Raw genomic sequence first — 16,974 nt, 5'->3', positions numbered from 1 at the left:
GGGAGAACCTGGGCGAGGCTATGGAGAAATGGGTGGAAGCTATGGAAGAGTATTTTGATGTCACAGGATACAATGAGTGGAGCAAAATGGCTCTTGCTAGGCTGAAAATTGTGGAAACAGCCAGGGTGGCATGGACAAAAATACCCAATCCTGGAATGACCTTAAAACCTATTTGAGGAAGAGGTTTTGTCCCCTCAGGTTTTTAGAAACCAAGATGAATGAATTTTTAGAGCTCAACAAGGGAAGCAAAACCAGAGTTGGTGAAAGGTTACCCTCACTTCGCAAGAGATGAGGACATCTTGCGTTTTTCAAGTGGAGAGGATGTAAGATTTCTCCTCAGCTTGAATAATGAATAAGCTTTACTTCAATCCCCTGTAATCATTCCCTGTTTTTGAATACAAGAAAATATTATTTTTTCTTGTTTTTATCTAGAGAGATGAAAAATTATAGAGAGAGGTAATTCAATATTAAGATATTTTTGGATATAAAAATTCTACAAATATCAAAAATATATTTTCTTGAAACAGAAAATTAAAATAAATTTTCCAAGGTGCATTAGGAATCAATTAAAAATGATTTAAAAGACCTTAGCCTAAGGGTCAAGATTTTTTGAAATTTTTGGATTATGATCCAATTAAGGCTCCTATGGGCCAATAAGATTAATCCAAGTGTTGGGATGAGATAAATCCAATGAAAAAAAGAAAATACCCAAAAATGAGTAAATGCTCACATAAGATGAAGAGTTGGCTGAGTACAAGGTTTATTAGTTAAAAACTATGAGATATTACTAAAAAAATAAGATATTTTGGTATAATGATATATTTTTAACACCTTGGTAAGGAGAGGGGGAGACTTTAAGGAGGCACCTATTTCACACATGTGAATGAGTTTTTAATTCCAAACTATTAAGATATTTTATCTCTCCTCTCTCCTTAATCAAACTAGATCAAAATGGGAGCTAAACTGGTCCAAATCTTATCCAAATTCAGCCAAGCTCAACCTAGAAAATTCTAGAACTTAGTTGGACTCAGCTAGTGGCCTCCCTCACCTATAAATAGACCCTCATTCTTTTGTATTCTCATCTGTGAACTAGACCATGCGAGTATTACATTAAAATAAGCATATTTTCTATTATCCCCTAAAAATCCTCTATAATTTGGAGAGATTGGAGCTTCTCTCTCTCTCTTCAACCTTCCTTGAAGCTTTCCTCTCAACATACTAACCAATTGATTGGTTGGGGGCTTCTTCTAAGAATAGAGAAGCAAGCAAATCAAGAGGTAAGATGTGATTTTATGGTTTTTTCTCTAATATTCTAAATGTTCACTTAACCCCTCTCAAGCTTGAGAAGTATTCAAATGAATGGTTTTTCAATGCAAATGAAGTTTTCTAATGAATTCTAATGATTAATCATTAAAAAAATTATCTTTATGCTTAATTTAGGATGTTTTTTTAAGTATATCTCTCTCTCTCCCAAAGAATGGTCATTCCTATGACCAATTCTCTATTCAAATGATGCTTCTCATGGAGCAATTCTTAATTCTAAAATCAAACTCTATGCTAGTTAAGCAAGAGGCTAAAGAAATGGCTTTTTAATGCTTTTATGTTACATAAATTATGATAAACTTATGATTTAGATCCATAAATTAGATTTAGATCTATTGATAGTTAATCTATCATAATTGTATTACTAAGTTTTATTCTTTTCAAAATTATTAAAAATTATCAGTAATAGCAGCGGAGCTATGGTAAAATTTTCATAAATTAATACATAAGTCAGTTCTATGCATAATGTGAAATGAGGACTTCCTACCATATTCTAGGATTAGTCATCCTATGCTAAAAGAATAATTCTCATCACATCCATGGAAAATTAAATTTTAATGTTTATGCATAAATAGTTAATTGGAGAAAAAGAGAAATTTTTAGTAATTTCATTTTTATGATAAAAGAGGAATTCCCATGATAAAATGGAGATCCATGTATTTCAATGGAGAAAGAGAAAATTTGGAATATTAAAATAGATATTTTATTTAAAATTAAAGAGAAATTTTAGATAAATTATTTTATGCATGAATAAATTTAAATGATAAAAGAGGAATTCCCATCATATTTGGAATTCAATCATTTAAATAGAAAATGTGGAATTCTTGTCATATTTAAATTAATGGATATTTTTATTTAATTTTTAAGAGAAATTTTAGTTAAAATTATTTTATGCATGAATAAATTTAAATGATGAAAGAGGAATTCCCATCATATTTGGAATTTAATCATTTAAATGGAAAAAGAGGAATTATTGGTATAATTAGAATATTGAATATTTTAATTTAATTTAAAGAGAAATTTTAGATAGATTTATTTTATGATAAAAGAGGAATTCCCATGACATTTGGATTGCACTTATTAAATGAGAAAAAGAGAAATTTTAAGCTTATTTAAAAAAAAGATAATTGTATTTAATTAAAAGAAGAATTTTTATGATATTTAAGTAGAGAAAGATTTGAATTAATTTTTAATGACAAAAGAGGAATTTTCTCCATAATTCCACCTAGGGAATTAAGGTTGAGAAATTAAATGGTAGAAAGAATATCTTTAGATATTTTATGTGGTTAAATTACTAAATTGGTATTTACCCAAAAATAGATGTTTATCTGAAGAAAATCCTTGTTAGAACTAAACCATGCTTAGATCTAGTTGTGGTTATTGATATAAAAAAAAGGTAGGGGATGGCCAATCTCAATCCCCTTATTCAATTAGACCTTTCTTTAGCATTTCGTGAATAAGCTCTCTACATTCATCAAGATCATCAGGATTTATACCGAGGTGAGAGGCCTTTGTCGCGTTGCTCCTTCTTTGAGAGGAAGCTCCACTTCAAACTTTGACTTTTCCCACCTTGCAAGTGGATCTTTAGGCACAGGGTTAGATGCTTCTTTTGCATAGCCTCTATTTCTAGAGCATACCTTTGTCACCTTGCAAGTGGATCTTTAGGCATAGGGTTAGATACTTATTTTGCATAGCCTCTATTTCTAATGCATACCTTTCTCTTTCTACACTGAAGAAATCCTCCATAAAATCTTCTTTATCAAAGGAGATTAATCATCTTTTTTATTGGGTTACTGGTGAGGGCAGCCATATCCTTGATCTTCAAGTCTTTTAGTCTTCCTCAAGATTCATACATGGGTGAGAGGCCTTTATAGGGGTGTACGGGTTTCTCCTTCTTTGAGAGGAATGTCCACTTCAAACTTTGACTTTTCCCACTCTACAAGTGGATCTTCAAAGCATAGTGTTAAATACTTTAGATCACACGGTTAGATACTTCAGAGCACATGTTAAATACTTCTTTGAGAGGATGCTCCACTTCAAACTTTGACTTTTCCCACCTTGTAAGTGGATCTTCAGAACACAGGGTTAGATACTTCTTCTACATATCTTCTATTTCTAGAGCATACCTTCTTCAGAGCACAGGGCTAGATACTTCTTTTACATAGCTTCTATTTCCAGAGCATGCGTTTCTTTTTTTACACTAAATAAAACCTTTGTTGAATATCAAGGAGATTAATCATCTTTTTGATTGAGTTGTTGGTGAGAGCAATTCAAGACTTGATTTTCAAGTGTTTCATAATGGCCTTTTCGGATTTTATTTTTTAAAATATTCCTTTCAAGGTAGACTGCATACATCTAAAAGATGTACAAGAAATCTCTTCTAATTAGAACCTCACAATCATGAACATATAGTTTAGTTCGGGACATTCAAGTTATTGATCATGATATCTATTATAAATGATTTTGTGATTAACCCTATTTCTCCATTATTATATGTTACATCAACCCTACATTTATTATTTATTTGGTTGGATTAACCCTGGCTTAATTAGGCTAATAGTGGCTCATGCGTCTATGAACATATCAATGGGAAAATAAGTGTTACTTTGATATTTCCATTCTAAGCCTTGTTCCCATAATGATTTGTTTAGTAGAGTTGCTTATCATTTTAATACATGCTTTTGAGGGATCAACAAATGCTTCTACAACTTTTGAGGGATCAATAAATGCTTCTAAAACTTTTGAGCAATGAATTTGTAAAAGAACTCCATCTTTGAGGGGAGCTCTATAGAAAGTTAAGATCTTCTTGTTATTTTATCTAGGCTTTCTTTAGATCTATAACCTAAGTCTTAAGCTAAATATTTTCATTAGCTAAGAGGCTATCATTAGAAGGCTGTCTTATGAGCAGGCTTTCCTTTGAAATCGCCCTTTTGAGGGACACACACACAATTGTTAAAATATAAACATCTTCAACCTTGTATCCCTAAACTTTCCTTCATTCTTGAGGAGTCTTTCTCTCATGCTTCAACAAAGTTATAATCGGGTCAAAGAACTCATCTATCCCGATCTCCTCTTTCATATTAGCAAGCAAAGGATTAAAGAGCATATTTATTGTTGCTAATAACAAAACCTTTTGACTAAGAGCATCAGCAACTATATTCTCCTTCCTAGTCTTGTACTTTATCCCAAAGTCAAACTCTTGTAAAGTCTACATCCGTTTTCTTTGATCCATGTTGAGATCCTTCTAGGTAAATATCCATTTTAGACTTTTGTGGTCTATCACTGGAGTGAATATTTTACCAAGCAGCAAGTAGTGCCTCCATAATTTCAATGCATGAGTAATAGCTAAACATTCTAGGTCATGACCTGAATAATTTCTCTCATAAGTCTTTAACTTTTGAGACTTGTAAGCCACATTCTATCTTGAATAAGAAATCCCCCAATTGCACTTGCACCTATAATAACCTCAAAGGGTTTGCCAAACTCTTGTAATTTCAGCACGAGGTTAGTTACCAAGGAAACTTTGAAACATTGGATCCCATTTAAAAGGTGCATTCTTCTTGAGAGAAGTAATATTAGGGGAGAGACAATCTTGGCATACCAACGTGTCAAACCAGGCAATCCTTGAACTTGTTTCACAGACTTAGGCTCTAGCCAATCAATGACAACTTTTACTTTGGTTGGATCAATTGAGATTCCATCCTTTGAAACGACAAATCCTTGATATTCAATGTAATCAATAAAGAAGGTGTATTTACTCTTTTTGGCAAGGAGATGTTAAGGATAACATACTACCTTGCACACAAGAGAGAAAGAAGTAAAAGAGATGCATGCAAGAGTCGAGTTCGAAGAGTGGCACTTGACCAACCCTAAGAGGGTTAACTCCTCGATGTGAAGCCACTAGGGGCTCACTCCACCTCTTATCATGTCACCCAAGAAGAGATCCAATAGCTAGGTAGAGAGCAAGAAGGAGGGAGCTATGGAGAGCTTAACCTCTACCACTTGCAACTAGCATGCAAAAGGGACATGAGATGGTAGATAGCAAAGAGAGGGTAGAGAAGAGGAGAAAAGAGACCATCACCATCCCTACTTACATACACCGACAATCAAACATGCAAGCAAGCTAAACAACAAGCTAACATGCATCCACAAGCTTAAATGAGAGAGAGAGAGAGAGAGAGAGAGAGAGAGAGAGAGAGAGAGAGAGAAGGCAACCTCAAGTGAGACAAATGGGATTGTCCCCTTTCATATTCTATAAAATGACTTATATACAAGAGCTCATAGTTACAATGTTTCGGCCACCCATTTACAATTGGGGGCCCAAAACTAGTCTTCCTAGTTTCTCTAACTCTATGTACAACTATTCCTCATGACCAACGTTACACAAGCCGTAAGCTCAGTCACCCATGTCTCTTATATGATGAGCACATTATGCAATTACAAAAGGATAAATTACAAAGGGTGTAGCCATGTAAAAGGTAATGTTAACCGGAGTGGTTAACATACCCCTTCCCTAATGCAGGTCGCCGTCCTTGAAGCTAGCCGGATCTATTATTAATAGATCGAATAAGTGCGAATGAAATCTTGACGCGAGGTTGGAGCAGGGGGTCACGATGGGAGACCTTGTAGCTCGTCCATAAGGTGGTCTCCATCATATCTTCGAAAGTCTAGAGGCACCAGGCGAACATCCACATGATGAGTTCGTAGTAGCTCCGAAGATCTGCTTGAGTGTGGGCCCTTTATTGATGTCGAAGGCCAAACCGTGTGCACCTTCAAAGTAGTGGTCCCAATCTGGAAAGGACTCCAACAATGTGATGATCAGGTTGAAGAAGCAAATGTGGTGATCACAACTGGGTCTGGGAGGAACACTTGGTCGTATTGGCGACGGATGAAATCGTGGAAGCATCGGACCATGGTTTCTTCTATATATGGCTATTGTGTTGATGAGATGGGGGAGCGAACCAAGGGAAGTTGAATTCAAGCTTGGGGTTCTACTTTTGCTCCTCACTCATGGAAGACATTCCACGCCCATTGTTTACGTATCAAGAGGTAATCAAGGCTGATCCAGAGTGCGCGAGGTGTGTTACAGTAAGTCTCCCAGATGAAAGGCTTGGCGAGGAAGGATCGCCGACTGCTCACCCATGAGTTCAAACATGATGGGGCAAGCAGCATGGGTGGCCGGTGGTATCCTCCGCGTGTCCTTGGGGGGTGTGGTCTTGCCACCACACTGATGGTGCTTTGCATCGAGGTAAGTTCGCAAGACATAGATTTCCATGCGGTCGGTGATTTGGGTGATAGGATCGCCTGGAGTTGTCAATCGAGCAGGATGGCAATGGCCCGCTCAAACTCTGTACAGTCAAGGGGATCTCATTAATTGATAGGGTTCATCAATGGAGGGTCAACCTTCTCACGCTCCAATGGTGGCAATGGCAAGATCTCTCCTTGTTTGAGGGTCTGAGTGGGGGGCTGGTGTGTCGGCGATGGGGGTGTGTCGATGCTAAGGGTCCCATGGCAAGGCTAGCATCAAGAATGGGTGGGGATTTAGCAAAAGGCAATGTGCAATCCCAACTGAAGTGATAAAAAAGGAGGTGATGGGGGTGTGGGTGATGGGGTTGGGGTGGGGTGGGAAAATGGATGATAGAAGAAGGTTGTGCATCGAAGAGTAGGAGGGTGGATGTGCCTGGCGAGGGTGGAGAGGGTGGGGGTTGGCCGCTAGGAGGGGTGAAAGATGAGCTGGGTGGTGGTGGGGGAGGTGAGGGAGAAGAGGGTCGTGGGGGTGGGGGTGGCAGACTACCCTGGCCATCATCTCCTCCATCGTTGTTGTCCGGGGCCAGTTGCATTGGTGGCATCCATGGGCCGTGTACATGGAAGAAGGCCTATGTGGTAGTAGCAGCTTCGTTGGCAGTGAAGTCCACTGGGAAGGCGACGTGGGTGTCGTCAAATTGGTGGATGCCAGTTTGCAGCCATAACTTCTAACTGCTCAAAACATGTGGTACAAAATAAGCAGGCCTTTGAGTAAAGGGGAAAAGCATCCACGGAGGGATAGATAGGCACTGTTAACCACATGCCAACCTACATCCTACAAATAATGCTGAGCCCCTGTGGAGATCTGAGAGGGGTAGGGATAAGGGCATAGACCTTCCAGGATGGAGTGGTCAATGAGCTCGGCGGGGTCAAAGGGAAAGCCAAATCAAAGTAGTTGGCACCACCCTGTCAATGTAGCTTGGGGAGGGTGTTGGGGGAGCTCATAAAAATCATGTGGGTGGTGGAAAGAAAGAAGGCCGTGGAAAAAGAAGTGGGGGATGCGGGTGATGCTTGAGATGGGGAGCTTGGTGAGGAGGTAAGTAAAGCTGTGGGGCAGGAGAGAGGCTCATCAAGGTGCTGGAGAAGGTTCAAGCGGATGCTCTAGAAACGAAGGTCGATGAACTGGTAGGGTGTTTATGGGGTAGTGCAAGGATCAGGAGATATGTAGCAGTGTCCATGAGAGCATCCACTTTGCGGTCGAGGGTGCTAGAGGAGGGAGCAGAGGGGGTGGAAGGGTGTTGTGCAGCTTAGGTTTCAGCCTCACCATTCCGAAATCTCCCTGTGTCTGAGAAAACCTCTCTCGGGCAAGGGTGTCCTCCGTTCCCTGGGCTCGTTGCTTGGGTGTCTTGGTGTGTAAGCTCTCAACGATTGTCAGATCATGATGTTCCCACTGAGCAGCTTCATGGGCTTGAGTAAGTTGCTACTGGAGGTCGATGATGCGGGTGAGGGCATGCCCCAGCTGTTGTGTCTACTTGTCAAACTTTGCTTGGAGCTGCATGTAGAGTAAGTTTGTCTGATACAAATCCTTAAACACTTGATGCTCTTGAGTGTTGGCCAGCAGCATCTCTCTTTGTGAAACTTGCGCCACCTCTTGTTGATGCTATATGCAATCCGTCATCTACATTATGAGTTCTCTAGCCATATGTGAGAATCTGAGCGCGAAGTTCAGCACATCTCCGTGGGCTGCATGAACACTTTTTGCATATGCCCGACTAGAGCGAAAACTTCTCGAGTGCACCCAACTGAGAGTATTGACTATTTCTGCACTGCATGGGGGGAAGCAGGGCCTGCCTCTATGTTTGAAGGAATGTCAGTGAAGCGGTCAGGAGGTGGTGTTTCAAATAAATTCCTGTTAAAGAAATCTTGCTTTTGTCTCTCTTCCTCCTCAAGCGGCCTTCCTAGTTGCTCTTCAACATAGCTACTGCTAGCTCCTCCTCTGTTGAGCCTGGACGGGGGCCTGTTCAGTGACTTCAGGATCTTGGTGTTGCCTCTTTGCTAGTGGGGGGTTGGGAGAAATCAATGGAGGGGGCAGAGAGGTGATTGCAGCGTCAGGGCCGCTAAGCTAGATCACATGGGGCAACTCCTCTCACTCGGCCATGTAATAAAGTACTTGTGTTAACAAAGTAGCGGGGTTGATAGCTTCCCTTGTGGGTTGGAGAAGATTGTATGCAGCTCCTAGAAAAGATAATTTGCCCAATTAACCATTATACCTTGGTGTACCTGTGCCAAGGTGGTCATGCTACACCAACTGAAGCGATCAGTCCACCTCGTGGTGAGCAAGAACTGCAGAGCTCTAGCAGGTATGATAAGATCCTCTTGAGTAATATTGGCCCATTCTATACCATCCTTGTTAAGGTTGCCCCTGTAGTATTGTGACGTGAAAAATTGATATCTTTCATTGTCAATTTTGTGCATATTTTGATGGTTTCTCAATGGTAATAAGGTGGAAGCTTGTCCAAGAAGATTGCGGCGCCCACAATGGACTAACGGCGTGGTGATGCGGCGGCTTGGCGGCTACCCCGATAACAGCATTCTATCTTCAAACATAATGGTTTTACTTGATTTAGGGTGCACACATTGTAAATGCCACAAGTATGCTTGATAAATACTTTGGTATGGTAGATAGGCTAGTGATGTGGAAAATAAAAGTGGGCCTTCATGCTCACATGGATTTTTATTGTATTATTAATATGGTATTCACCATAAGGCTACAAGTTGGGGAGTGTGGAAGGCATGTGGAGGAGTGTGTGTAGGTGCATAATTGGGAAAGATTCTTCTAGAATGCCTACATGATGGAAGAGGAGAATTCCGCCATGTGTAAGTGGGATCTCCACCTACATGCCACTTAGACTTGGCTATTATCTCATCACACTCTCAAAGTCAAAAAGTCTTCAATTTAATAATCAATAGAAGACTTAGCCTAAGAGGACAATTGATGGTGACATCTACCCTTATGTCACTGAAGGGTTGAAGTTTTTTATGTTGTAATTTGTAACAATGGAGGAGAGGGTGATTCTCCACCTATAAAAGGAGCCCTCCTCTCCCTTTCCAATCAAGGAATGAGCCTCCTCAATTGAGCATTTTGTGTCATTGCCATTCTCTTATCTTTCAAACCGTCTCTTTACATGTGAATGCCTCATTTAGCATTAGCTCCTCGTGCTTAACCCAATTTTGGACCTCTTTGATGATTCATGATAAGTGGGATAAGGAGTTATCATCTTGGCGGGCTTGTAACTTCTCAAGGTAGCCCTTGCCTTATTGCCGCCCTCCTTTGGAGATATTAATGGTTTTAGCGGTAATGAGCATGTGGAAAGACTCTGGAGACCATAGGTAAATCTTTACAATTGTTTGCTAAGCAATGTTAACCCTTACCCTCTAGCTTGAATCATGAAGGAGATGAAAGGCAAGAGGCTATGTGAAAATTGAGGTTTCATGCAAAGAGAGAGAAGTGCAGTTTTTGTGGTCCAATACCCAAATTTCAACCTCATCACTCGGGTATTGGTTTTTAAAATTGATCATATGGCTAGGAAGCTCTTTCTATGCTCTTTCCACTCATGTAACTAATTTCTTAATCCCTTACTTCATTGATGACTAGAATTTCTCCCAAAGTTGCTAATTTTTAGGCGAATTTTGGCAGTTTTATAGTCTTGTAGTAAAATGCTCATAACTTTTCGCTCGGTTGTCCGTTTTTGAAAGTTTTTATATGGGCGCGAAGCTCTCTTCAAGCTCTACGCATCTATATAATCCTCTTTTGCACAGCCTATATGGATTTAAAACTGCAACTCTCTGTGTGTCTCTGTTTTTATAGAGTTTTGGCCATTATTTCTTCTTAATCATGATTAATTCCTCCTAATCTCTTATCAAAAGGCAAACCCCATGTGTCTTATCCTCTTATAAGTAATTGCTATATTTATTTTCTTTAATATGTTCCGTCCAAATTGCCCAATTCGAACGGATGAACCTTACCAATATTCCCAATTCGAACGGATGAACCTTACCAATATTCCCCGTATATTTCCGTTCATATAATCCTGAGTCGAAAGATTTTCTTCCAACAAAGAATCGCCCTCTTGTTTGGAGCTACAAGACTGGCAGAAATTCTTACTTCTCCGGAGCCTTTCATCTTTCCTTCCATGAATTATGATCTCACCTTTGATGTGTATATCTTTATCTTAACCTAGGGAGAGAAAGGGAGGTGAGGAGGCTGTGAGGTTTCATTCAAATGTGTTTTTGATTCTAAGAAGTGACCGAAGTCCAAACCCCAACTTCGTGTCACATCTTTTGGTGGAGACGGCGAGCAGGTTTTACTTAGAATTATTCTATTTTAACCTCAAGGTCCCGCATGATTAAAGGAAAGTTATTTTGAAAAAAGAAAATTTTCCTTGTTGCTACTCATCTTTTTGGTGCAAGATGTTCAACATTCCGATGTTCCGAGGATCAGAAGGAGAAGACCCGGGGAGTTATCTCCGAGAGTTTAACCGAGCATGCCGCTTGACGGGTTGGTCTATGAAGGAGAGGGCAGAAATACTTCCAGATTTCTTGGAGGGTATGGCCTTAACTTGGCATGAGGCTTTGCCAGAGGAGTCCAAGAATGATTGGGAAAGGTTGACCAAAGCAATGAAGGAGAGATTTGGGACAGTGGAGTCACCAAATGCTTTACTATTGCAGTTGGATCAGATTTTCCAAAAGGAAGGAGAGTCAGTTTCTGCCTTTTCAGTGAGGTATGAAGCCTTATTCATCAAATATCAACAAGCTGCTTTACATGTTGTTGCTTCTTCTTCTTCACCTTCTACGGAAGATTCAAAGAGTTCTTTAGCAATGGAGCACCTTAAGATGAGCAAGTTTATCAGGGCTTTGGATCCCCGCTTGCATGGAAAAGTTCTTAGCAAAGATCCCACTAGTTTTAAAGAGGCTCTTCGTATTGCTTTGAAGAAGGAGGCCACTCTTCATATTGAGTCCACATTCCAATCTTCTCCAAGTGTGCCAACCCTACCACGAGTAGAGATAGCCTCAACATCTCAGGTAGTACAAGCTCCATCCTTGGATCATAACATTGCACAACTTATGACAGAATTTGCTGATTTGAAGTTACACTTAGTTAATGCAAGGCCACCTAGGGTTCCACGAGCTGAGGATAAACCTATGAGGATAAACCTAGGGATAGAAGTAGTGTCACATGCTATGAATGTCAAGAGAAGGGGCACTATCGCACTGAGTGTCCAAAGTTGAGGAAAAGTGAGGATAAAAGTTTAGCACTTTTAGAGGAAACATGCTCAGAAGAAGAAGAGGAAACATTGATGCCATTAATGGCAAAAAGGGGTCGTAAAACTAGAAGCCAGGAAGAAGAAGAACAAGAAGATAAATCTGAAGAAGAGGAAAAAAATAAGAAGAAGAAGAAGAAGTCATCTAGGAGAAAAATTGGACAATCTGATTTTCCTCTTGGACAAGGATCTCTTAGTTAATGACCTCTTAACAGATCTTAGGGAGAAAACGGCACAAATCACATTTGGGCAGCTTTTGGCACTCTCTCCAAAGCTTAGAAAGGAATGGGGTAAGCTGGCTAGCACAAGGGAATCTAGGAAAAAGAAGAAGAGGGATAATGGGACTCCTATGGTTCAAAAGGTGGATATTGATGTAGGAGATGATGTGCCTATGATTGATGTCATCATTGAGGGGCAAACAATTTCTAATGCATACATTGATGGAGGTGCGTCAATCAATGTCATGAGTGAAAAGACAATGAAAGATGCCGATTTAAAGTTGTCTTCTTCTAACTCTCCCTATCGCATCAAACTTGCTGATAATACTAGGGTGAAAACCTTAGGAATTGTCAGGAATTTGGGAGTGGATGTATGTGGTATTTCTGTGCCTACAACTTTCCAGGTCATTCCTACAAAGCCTGATGCTAGGGCTTACCCATTGATATTGGGTAGGCCATGGCTTCGCCAAGTGAAGGCAATTCAAAAGTGGGAGACATGTGATCTTATTCTACAAGGTGAGAATAAGAAGGTCCACTATAACATCAAGAGTCATCGCAAGAAAGTGGTAAGAGGTGAACCTTCAACTTCCGAAAGTTCAGAGTCAGAGTCATCCGATGAAGAAGAGACAAGTGGTAGCTCCGAGGATTCCATCTCAGAAGGAGAGGTGGAGGGAGTTGCATTTGGTCTTTCCCTGGGAAGGGATCGAGGGGATGCTAAAGACAATGGAGCCTTGGAAGGGGAAGCTTCTTTAACCATGTGCAAGAAAGGAGATGTGGACCTTACTATTCTTCACCAACAAAATGAACTTCTTCTTGATGAGTCCATAGTAGTAGCAGGTACTGAAAGGGAGAATTACTTAAAAATGTTGGATGGATTTCCTAACCTTTTTACAAACAGCTACTCACAAGTACGCCAAGTTACCCTAGTAGAGCACAAGATTGATCTCAAGCCCCAAAGTAAGCCAGTGGTACAGCGGCTAAGGAGTTTGGGAGTAGTGCAAGCAGAGGTGCTTAAGAAGGAGGTAACTAATTTACTTGAAGCTGGATTTATTTTTCCAGTAGAGAATTCAGAGTGGATTTTCCCAGTTGTAGTCACTCCCAAAAAGGGTGGAAAATGGCGTGTGTGTGTGTGGACTTTCGTCCTCTGAATGCATGCACAAAGAGGGATTATTATCCTCTACCCTTTCAAGATGAGATTTTGGATCAAGTTGCAGGTCATGAATTGTATTCAGTGTGTGATGGATACTTTGGATACTTTCAAATCCAGATTTGTGAAGAAGATCAAAGGAAAACCTTATTTATCACCCCTTGGGGAGTGTATGCCTATAGGGTGATGCCATTTGGCTTGACCAATGCACCAGCAACTTTTCAACGCTTCATGAGTCAGGTATTTGCACCTTACTTGGGGAAGTTTATAAGAGTCTTTCTGGATGATTTTTGCATTTATTCAAGCCGCATGGATCACTTGGAAAAGTTGAGGTTGGCCTTGCAAAGTATTGATTATGCAAAAGGGTGTCTTAATCCTGAAAAATGCCACTTGGCACACGAAGGAATGTGGTTCTCTTGGGACATGTTATCTCACAAGAAGGCATAGAGATGGATCGTGAGAAGGTGCAGGCAATTGTGGCCCTCCCACCACCTACCAATGTACGGGAGGTAAGGAGGATTTTGGGTAAAACAAAGTACTACCAACACTTTGTTGACATGTTCTCTGAGAAGATGTATCCTATAAATCTGTTGACAAAGAAGAATGTTTCTTTCCAATGGGGGCCCGATCAAATTCAATCTTTTTGTTTGCTCAAGGAATGTATGAGTCAAAGTCCAATTGTGCAGCCTCCTAGGTGGGGGGAGGACTTTTATGTGAACCCAAGTGTCTCATCACATTCAGTGGGTGCTATACTCTTGCAAAAGTGAGAACAAGGGTGTATGCAACCAGTGTATTATGCAAGCCGACAACTCACTGATGTCGAGGAGAGGTATGGTGAAATGGAGAAAGGTGGTTTGTCTCTTGTTTTTGCAGTAAAGAAGTTCAGGTCATACTTGTTACCTCGCCCTTTTTTCTTCCTCACATCTCAACCTTCTTTACAATTCTTGGTCCGTAAACCCAATCCTGCAGGAGGGAAGTTTGCAAAGTGGATTTGTGAGCTTCAAGAATTCTCTTTCACTTTTATTACAGAAAACACCACTAGGGCCTCTCTTGCAGATTTGCTTACCACGAGGAAGGAAGAGGAAGAAGGAACAGGAGCAAAGGAAGAAGTATATGAAGATTTGGAGACACCACCAACTGCTTTCACTATGTATTTTGATGGAGCCTTTAGCCCTTCCAGGCAATGTGGGGCTAGGGGGGATAGTTTTATTTGATCCAGAAGGAAAAGAGGTATGGGCCAAGGGTAGGGAATTTCCAAAGGCTATTTCAAATAATGTGGCTGAGTATAATGCATTAATTTGGGGATTAGAAGATTGCATAAAAGATGAAATTAAAGAGGTAGAGGTTAAAGGGGATTCACAATTGGTCATCCGACAAATGAAAGGAGAATATAAGGCAAGGAGTCCTAATCTCCAAGAATTGTATAAAAGGGCAATGGAGTTGAAAGAAGCTTTTGAGTTTTGTAAATTTGTGCATGTTAACAGGAAGGATAATCAAAAGGGTGATGAATTGGCTACTAAAACCTTGGCTTCTTTCAAAGTAGCTACTCTTGCATTAATGGATACAGGTTGGCCTGAGCTCCAAGATGTTCAACACTATTTAGATACAGGATACTTCCCTCCTGGATTGAATCCTCAACAGAAGCAAAGGCTTACAAGGAAAGCTCATCCTTACACAATTCTAGGGGATGTTCTTTACAAGCAAGGTAAGGATAAGATTCTTAGGAGGGTGGTGAGCCTAGAGGAGTCTAAAAGGATTATGGAATTATGTCATGAATGTTCAGGTCACTTTGCCTCAGCCAGCACAACTCAGAGGATCCTTAACATAGGGTATTATTGGCCTCGACTCAACAAAGATGTCCATGAGTGGTGCAGAAGCTGTGAAGTATGCCAGGCATATGGGCATAAGCAATTGGTTCCCGGACCCTTAAACCCTATCCCAGCATATGGTCCATTTGAAAGGTGGGGATTAGATTTTGTGGGCCCACTTCCTCGTTCCTCACATGGGAAGTATTACATATTGGTGGCCACAGATTATGCAACAAGGTGGGTAGAAGCAAAGGCAATGGTCAATAATAAAGCAGTAGTGGGCATCTTTTCTCAGGGAATACATATGTGCCCGATTTGGGTGTCCATTAGAAATCCTTACGGATGGGGGGAGGTCTTTCAGGAATGACTTGATTGAAGCTTTGGTGCAGAAATTAAAAATAAAGCATGCTATGTCAACTCCCTATTATCCCCAATGTAATGGTTTAGTAGAAAAAACTAATGGACTGCTTTGTGGATCTTTGTCTAAGCTAGTGGATACTATGAAGAGAAAGTGGGATGTGCATTTGCCAGAGGTCCTATGGGCCTATAGGACAACTCACAAACTCTCTTGGTTTCACACCTTTTCAGTTAGTTTATGGAATGGAGGCTATTTTGCCAATAGAATTGGAAATCACAAGCCTTCGCACATCTTTTGCACGCTTGAATAATGAAGAAGAAACACATGCCCAACGCCTAGCACAACTGGAGATCTTGGATGAGAGGTGACTTCAAGCACTTCAAAATTTGGAGGCTGCACAACAACGGTGCAAGGCAAGGCATGACACTCTCACGAAGAAGAAGAAGAAGCCAGAACTCAAGCAAGGAAGCTTAGTTATGAGGTATGATGGCCGTGTGGAGAAACGGCTAGATAAGAAGCTTCTTCGACGCTCGGAAGGCCCCTTCAGGATAAAGCAAAAGTTCAAAAATAACACCTATCTCCTAGAGGATGCAAGTGGCCACGAAGTTCCCGGACGTACCAATGAGTACCGGCTAAAGATATTCTACCCTCGAGCACCATGGCCAGCAAACCTCCCAGACAAGCATGGAGGATCTGCTGGGGGGGGAAAGATGTGACGTGAAAAATTGATATCTTTCATTGTCAATTTTGTGCATATTTTGATGGTTTCTCAATGGTAATAAGGTGGAAGCTTGTCCAAGAAGATTGCGGCGCCCACAATGGAATAACGGCGTGGTGATGCGGCGGCTTGGCGGCTACCCCGATAACAGCATTCTATCTTCAAATATAATGGTTTTACTTGATTTAGGGTGCACACATTGTAAATGCCACAAGTATGCTTGATAAATACTTTGGTATGGTAGATAGGCTAGTGATGTGGAAAATAAAAGTGGGCCTTCATGCTCACATGGATTTTTATTGTATTATTAATATGGTATTCACCATAAGGCTACAAGTTGGGGAGTGTGGAAGGCATGTGGAGGAGTGTGTGTAGGTGCATAATTGGGAAAGATTCTTCTAGAATGCCTACATGATGGAAGAGGAGAATTCCGCCATGTGTAAGTGGGATCTCCACCTACATGCCACTTAGACTTGGCTATTATCTCATCACACTCTCAAAGTCAAAAAGTCTTCAATTTAATAATCAATAGAAGACTTAGCCTAAGAGGACAATTGATGGTGACATCTACCCTTATGTCACTGAAGGGTTGAAGTTTTTTATGTTGTAATTTGTAACAATGGAGGAGAGGGTGATTCTCCACCTATAAATAGAGCCCTCCTCTCCCTTTCCAATCAAGGAATGAGCCTCCTTAATTGAGCATTTTGTGTCATTGCCATTCTCTTATCTTTCAAACCCTCTCTTTACATGTGAATGCCTTATTTAGCATTAGCTCCTCGTGCTTAACCCAATTTTGGACCTCTTTGATGATTCATGATAAGTGGGATAAGGAGTTAT

Source organism: Cibotium barometz, chromosome 13 (genome assembly GCF_041138505.1).
Source record: "Cibotium barometz isolate CiBa-2024 chromosome 13, ASM4113850v1, whole genome shotgun sequence".
NCBI classification, from domain to species: Eukaryota; Viridiplantae; Streptophyta; class Polypodiopsida; order Cyatheales; family Cibotiaceae; genus Cibotium; species Cibotium barometz.
This window is presented reverse-complemented; position numbering follows the sequence as displayed.